Here is a 6,677-nt window from a genome sequence, read left to right on the forward strand (position 1 = left end):
ATATGTTGCGTGGTGTGAGGCCAGAAAGGCCACAATGGAAGAATTTCAGCTGGGCCGTTTCCTGCACTTCCTACTGTCAGGGGTGACTATGGGCCTAAAATTGGGTTCCATTAAGGTCCAGATTTCGGCTCTGTCGATTTTCTTCCAGAGAGAACTGGCTTCACTGCCTGAAGTTCAGACTTTTGTTAAGGGAGTGCTGCATATTCAGCCCCCTTTTGTGCCTCCAGTGGCACCTTGGGATCTCAACGTGGTGTTGGATTTCCTAAAGTCACATTGGTTTGAGCCACTTAAAACCGTGGAATTGAAATATCTCACGTGGAAAGTGGTCATGTTGTTGGCCTTGGCTTCGGCCAGGCGTGTATCAGAATTGGCGGCTTTGTCATGTAAAAGCCCTTATCTGATTTTTCATATGGATAGGGCAGAATTGAGGACTCGTCCCCAGTTTCTCCCTAAGGTGGTATCAGCCTTTCATTTGAACCAACCTATTGTGGTGCCTGCGGCTACTAAAGACTTGGAGGCTTCCAAGTTGTTGGACGTAGTCAGGGCCCTGAAAATCTATGTTTCCAGGACAGCTGGCGTCAGAAAGACTGACTCGCTATTTATCCTGCATGCGCCCAACAAGTTGGGTGCACCTGCTTCAAAGCAGACTATTGCTCGCTGGATCTGTAGTACGATTCAGCTTGCACATTCTGCGGCTGGACTGCCGCATCCTAAATCAGTGAAAGCCCATTCCACAAGGAAGGTGGGCTCTTCTTGGGCGGCTGCCCGAGGGGTCTCGGCTTTACAACTTTGCCGAGCAGCTTCTTGGTCGGGGTCAAACACATTTGCTAAATTCTACAAGTTTGACACCCTGGCTGAGGAGGACCTAGAGTTTGCCCATTCGGTGCTGCAGAGTCATCCGCACTCTCCCGCCCGTTTGGGAGCTTTGGTATAATCCCCATGGTCCTTACGGAGTCCCAGCATCCACTTAGGACGTCAGAGAAAATAAGAATTTACTCACCGGTAATTCTATTTCTCGTAGTCCGTAGTGGATGCTGGGCGCCCATCCCAAGTGCGGATTGTCTGCAATACTTGTATATAGTTATTGCTTAACTAAAGGGTTATTGTTGAGCCATCTGTCGAGAGGCTCAGTTATTGTTCATACTGTTAACTGGGTATTGTATCACGAGTTATACGGTGTGATTGGTGTGGCTGGTATGAGTCTTACCCGGGATTCAAAATCCTTCCTTATTGTGTCGGCTCTTCCGGGCACAGTATCCTAACTGAAGTCTGGAGGAGGGTCATAGTGGGAGGAGCCAGTGCACACCAGTAGCTAAAGCTTTCTTTTAGTTGTGCCCTGTCTCCTGCGGAGCCGCTATTCCCCATGGTCCTTACGGAGTCCCAGCATCCACTACGGACTACGAGAAATAGAATTACCGGTGAGTAAATTCTTATTTTTTTCCCTGTCTGGGCAGTCATAAGACCAGCTATGGCTCAGCTTTGATGGCAAAGACAGTGGCTGCCTGGCCTGATGCATTGGAAGGGGATTTTTCAATGGCATCTAGAGCGCAAAAATCCCATATAAAACAGGTGCGAAGTTCTTGGAGGAGCCACAGCGAATATAGGTTGGTGATTCCGCACAAATCAAAAGATTCAGTATTCAATAGAAACCAGAATTGGGTAATCCCTATGGAAAGGACTCCCTAAATAGGCCCATCTGGTGGTGCGCCCTGAGTCAGTATTATACCTAAGAACAATGTGAAAGAAAAAGAAGACTCTTGTGTGGGCGCACTCTTATTATAATTAGTGGTGAGAGAATATGATTATTAGTGAATTAAGAACATAATTTTTAATGGTTGCATGAAATTAATTTAGTATCCAACAGTTACAAACCTCCACGTGAAAGATAAGGAAAGAACACCTTAAAAATGAAGGGTATGTTCTGGTTTATCTATATCCATTATAGATTGATGAGGGACTACAGACACCAACAGTACTGTAACCGTATCTCATCACACCAGTGCAAGCAATGCTTGTATTTAATGAAACCTAAATTGGTTAGAGATTCAGATGGAAATTTAGGACCTTTTATATCCGTTACCCATCATCCTCATTGGTGCTTATAAGGTATTCACATTTGAGAGCCCATAAATGAATAGTTATCCTTGGGCCTATTTAATATAAATATGTTCAATAAATAAATCCAAGCACAAGGTTGGGATTAAGTAAGAAAGAAGGAAATAGTGGTTATCCTTCTGTTAGTGCTAAGTCAGGGTTAATTTTAGTGTCATACTACTACACTTAGTATTCCCTGGGGTCGCCCTTCCAGGTACTGGCCAGGCCCAACACTGTTTAGCTTCCAAGATCAGACGAGATTGGGCGTGTACAGTGTGGTATGATAGTAGAAAAATAGACACATATCCTGACGCACTAATGAGAGTGCACCTGAAATAATACTTCAAGCTCTGCTTGAAGGAAGAGTGGTATAAAGGAGGAATCACAAGATTGTGAAGCATGGATCTGCTGTCCGCGTTAGAGAATATCCTCTGAATCCCGGATGAGAGTCCACCAAGTAGGAAATGGATTGCAACAGGTTCATGGGTATAATGGTATGTGACACTAATGAAGATTAATAACCTTATCGTGGTGGGTACACTCAAAATGATGTGATTAAAAATATATGGTGAAATTACTACGGATCCGTCTCACAATTTTTTTTTTCACTTATATGAGATATCAGTAATACAGGTTGAATCTCCCTTATCCAAAATGCTTGGGACCAGAGGTATTTTGGATATGGGATTTTTCCGTATTTTGGAATAATTGCCTACCATAATGAGATATCATGGTGATGGGACCTAAATATAAGCACAGAATGCATTTATGTTACATATACACCTTATACACACAGCCTGAAGGTCATTTTAGCCAATATTTTTTATAACTTTGTGCATTAAACAAAGTGTGTGTACATTCACACAATTCATTTATGTTTCATATACACCTTATACACACAGCCTGAAGGACATTTAATACAATATTTTTAATAACTTTGTGTATCAAACAAAGTTTGTGTACATTGAGCCATCAGAAAACAAAGGTTTCACTATCTCACTCTCACTCAAAAAAGTCCGTATTTCGGAATATTCCGTATTTCGGAATATTTGGATATGGGATACTCAACCTGTATTAAGATTATCATTATGTAGAAGATGTGCACATACTCAAAAGGGTGAATACAAAGGGCATTATATTGTCATCACACACATGTATATTTAATTTATGGCAGCTGTCAATAGAAAGAGTGAATCCTATGAATCAGCTAAGATAGAAAAGCCATAAATGCCCTAAAAGAGAGGAAAGAATGTAAGCTTCTGCAGAGTGCTGGTACTACTATTACAATTGGTTTCAGATATATAATACAGTGAATATTCTCTATTGGAAGAAAATGTTAAAGGAATACCAGTTACCACCCAGGTCCCTGGGTGGTTGTATAAACCTGAGGAGCACTGGGAGTACTCCGGAGTTTTTATCAGAAGTCCATTAAATGAGAGGAGGGATATGAAGTCCATTCTGTGAGATGAAAGGTGAAAGGTCCATTCTATAAAGAAGGAAGACGCGTTTTCCCTGTAAGGCCGGGCTTGTTCACTTCCAATTGTACTGAGACACTCACCGTCTGGAGTTTAAATATCCTGTCTCACCGTTGTTAACTAATCGGTGCGGTCAGGAGCGTCATACATGCATCAGCCGGCAGAAGTGGTCATGCTAAATTCCGATGCATTGCTGAGTACCTGGTTTTGCGTTCCACAGGCAGTATACCACAAGTGCTGTCCCCAACAGAAGTAATCAGAGCTTCTGCCACGTTGCTAGGTAACCGATCGCGTCCGCGATCATGTCTAGGAAATAGGGTCAGGACGTCTGGGTGTTGTCATGATGTTGCTCAAATTCCCTTTGTACCACATTTGCTGCCCAACATGACCACCTTTTCCCTGAAAAATAAATTATCCCGACGTCGCAATGTAGAGCAGTTTGAAGACCTGTTCTCAGAAAACCCGGAATCTGAGGGTATCTCTGATTGGAAAACCTCTCTCTCCAAATTACAGAAGATCTTATAAAGAAGGACACGCTTAACCTGGGATATTACGACATTGGAAAATTACATAAAACATAAAATTGGCCCCAGGGGTCTCAGACCAAAAAAATCTTTCCCTCCTTCCCTCTAGCTACTGACGACCTCAAAATCGAATGGAAAACGACACTCTTGAAATGTTCCCATTAATTACTTCATATACTCTTCAAACATGACACCTTAGTTCTAGATCAAGTAGAAAAGGAGATTGAGGAAACAGGTAAGAATCTGGAGAAATGGGAAAAGGTTCCCACGTTCCAGAATAGTTTGAGAAATACAAGAAAGATCTGGAAATATGAGAGAACGATCATCAATCGCAAACGTAGCAAACTTCAGAGGGACAAACATGACTTTGCCCAAGGGAATCTAAAGGGGGGTACACACGGAGCGATAATCTAAGCAATCTGACTAGATTGCTTAGATTTTCAGCAAGATCGCTCCGTGTGTAGCCCTAACAGCGATAGCAATGCGCAGCCCCCGCGCATCGCTATCGTAGGCCAATCTAGCGGGTCGCTCATTTCACCTGCTGGGTGAGATGAGCGCCCCCCGTCTACCCCCGCACGCTCAGCACAGATCGTGCTGTGCTGAGCGGCGGGAGAGATGTGTGCTGAGCGGTTCGCTCAGCACACATCTCTCCTGCATTGGCCTGTCTATATGGGCCTTTAGAGTGCGCCCACACAAGAGATCTTTTTCTTTTACATTGTTCTTATGTTCTTGGAAGAAGCAGCGTTGGATATGGGTACTATTGCCTCCAGGGCATCCGCTTTAACCATAGCTGCTCGCAGAGAAGTTTGGCTACGTACATGGAAAGCTGATTCAGAATCTAAGAAGGTTTTGGAATCTTTGCTTTTTTCTGGAGATATTCTTTTTGTTGAAGAATTGACAGATATTTTGGAGTCAGAAGCAGACTCCAAGAAGGTAAAGTTTCCTTCCACATACAAATTCAAACCTAAAGTTCCAGCTTTTCGGCCCTTTCGGTCTCAAGGAAAAGCTAAAGGAAAAAGTGATGGCAGGCAGCCCCAATACAAGAAGTCCGGTAAGACTAAAAAGCATTGGGCTACCAGAGGACCGGTTGGTAAAACAGAAAATAAGCCATCAGCCTGATGGTGCGGGCCTCCACCTGGGGGATCCCAGGGTGGGGGGCCAACTTCTTCAGTTTGCACAGATCTGGCAGCAGTCTACAACAGATGCCTGGATGCAGGAAGCAGTATCTCTAGGTTATGCATTTGCCTTCAAGAAGCACCCTCCTCGAAGGTTTTTTTTGTACCAGCCCGTTTCGGGTAGAGACTAAGGCCAGGGCTTTGCAAGAAGCAGTTCAGAAATTGCTTCAGTCAGGAATAATCATTCCAGTTTCTCCTGCACCAACGAGGACAGGGTTTTTACTCCAACGTGTTTCTAGTTCAGAAGCCAAATGGGTCATTCCGGCCCATTCTCAATCTCAAAGTGCTGAACAAATACATTTGAGTATCTCAGTTTCATATGGAGACTTTACATTCCATGGATTTTGGCCATGGAGCCAAGGGATTATATGGTATCCCTGGATATCCAGGATGCTTACCTACATGTTCCTATAGCACAGTCCCATCAGTGCTATCTCAGGTTCGCTATCTTCCAACAGCATTTTCAGTTCCAGGCCCTAGCTTTTGGGTTAGCCACAGCGCCCAGAGTATTTACCAAAATTATGGTGGTAATGGCAGTTTATCTCCGCCAACAGGGGATAAGAATTTTTCCATACTTCGATTATCTTTTAATCCTGACACAGTCACAGGAATTGCTCCTATGTCATCTGCAACAGGCAATAACGTGTCTGCAGAGACACGGGTGGCTCATAAATTGGGCAAAATAGTTTCTGGTTCCGTCACAGCGGATGACTCACTTGGGGGCTGTACTGGATTCAAGCCTTCAGAGAGTAATTTTACCTCTGAACAAGATATCCGAAGTTCAGTCAAGGATTCAGGAGTTGCTACACAGTCAAAAGGTGTCCATTCACACAGCAATGCATGTGATGGGATTGATGGTATCAACATTCAACATGGTGGAATATGCACAGTTCCACTCGAGGCCTCTGCAGCATCTGATCCTTGCCAAATTAAATGGGTTGCATCAGATGATAAAAATGGAGACTATGGTCCTTACGATAGAAGAAGGTCATTAGCCTGGTGGCTACAAACATCCCATCTGGACAAGGGGAGACCCTTTTGGATATCAGATTGGGAAATTCTGACAAAGGATGCCAGTCTCTAGGGCTGGGGAGCAGTGTCAGGAAGGTTTTGTTTCCAGGGGCAATAGACCAAGGAAGAAGGTTGCCTGTTAATAAATATATTGGAACTTCGGGCCATATACATGGCACTGATTCAGGCAAAGGACATCCTTCGGGGAAAACCCATCAGAAAAACAAAGTTCTCGCATACAGATCAAGAACAAAGGATCCCAGAGCGATCTTTGTGGATGCCCTGTCGGTGAGATGGGACTTCCATCTGGCCTATGTGTTTCCTCCAGTCACCTTATTACCCAGGGTGGTGAGAAAGATAAAGCAAGGAAAGAGTGCCGTGATACTTATAGCTCCGAC

At 43.9% G+C, this 6,677-nt stretch overlaps 1 pseudogene; it reads right to left on the reverse strand.

Annotated features, from left to right (window-relative positions):
• Positions 1-2,268: 2,268 nt before the first annotated feature.
• On the reverse strand, positions 2,269-2,386 carry LOC134929720 (5S ribosomal RNA; annotated as a pseudogene).
• Positions 2,387-6,677: the final 4,291 nt, after the last annotated feature.

This window comes from Pseudophryne corroboree, chromosome 5, assembly GCF_028390025.1.
Source record: "Pseudophryne corroboree isolate aPseCor3 chromosome 5, aPseCor3.hap2, whole genome shotgun sequence".
Taxonomy (NCBI): domain Eukaryota; kingdom Metazoa; phylum Chordata; class Amphibia; order Anura; family Myobatrachidae; genus Pseudophryne; species Pseudophryne corroboree.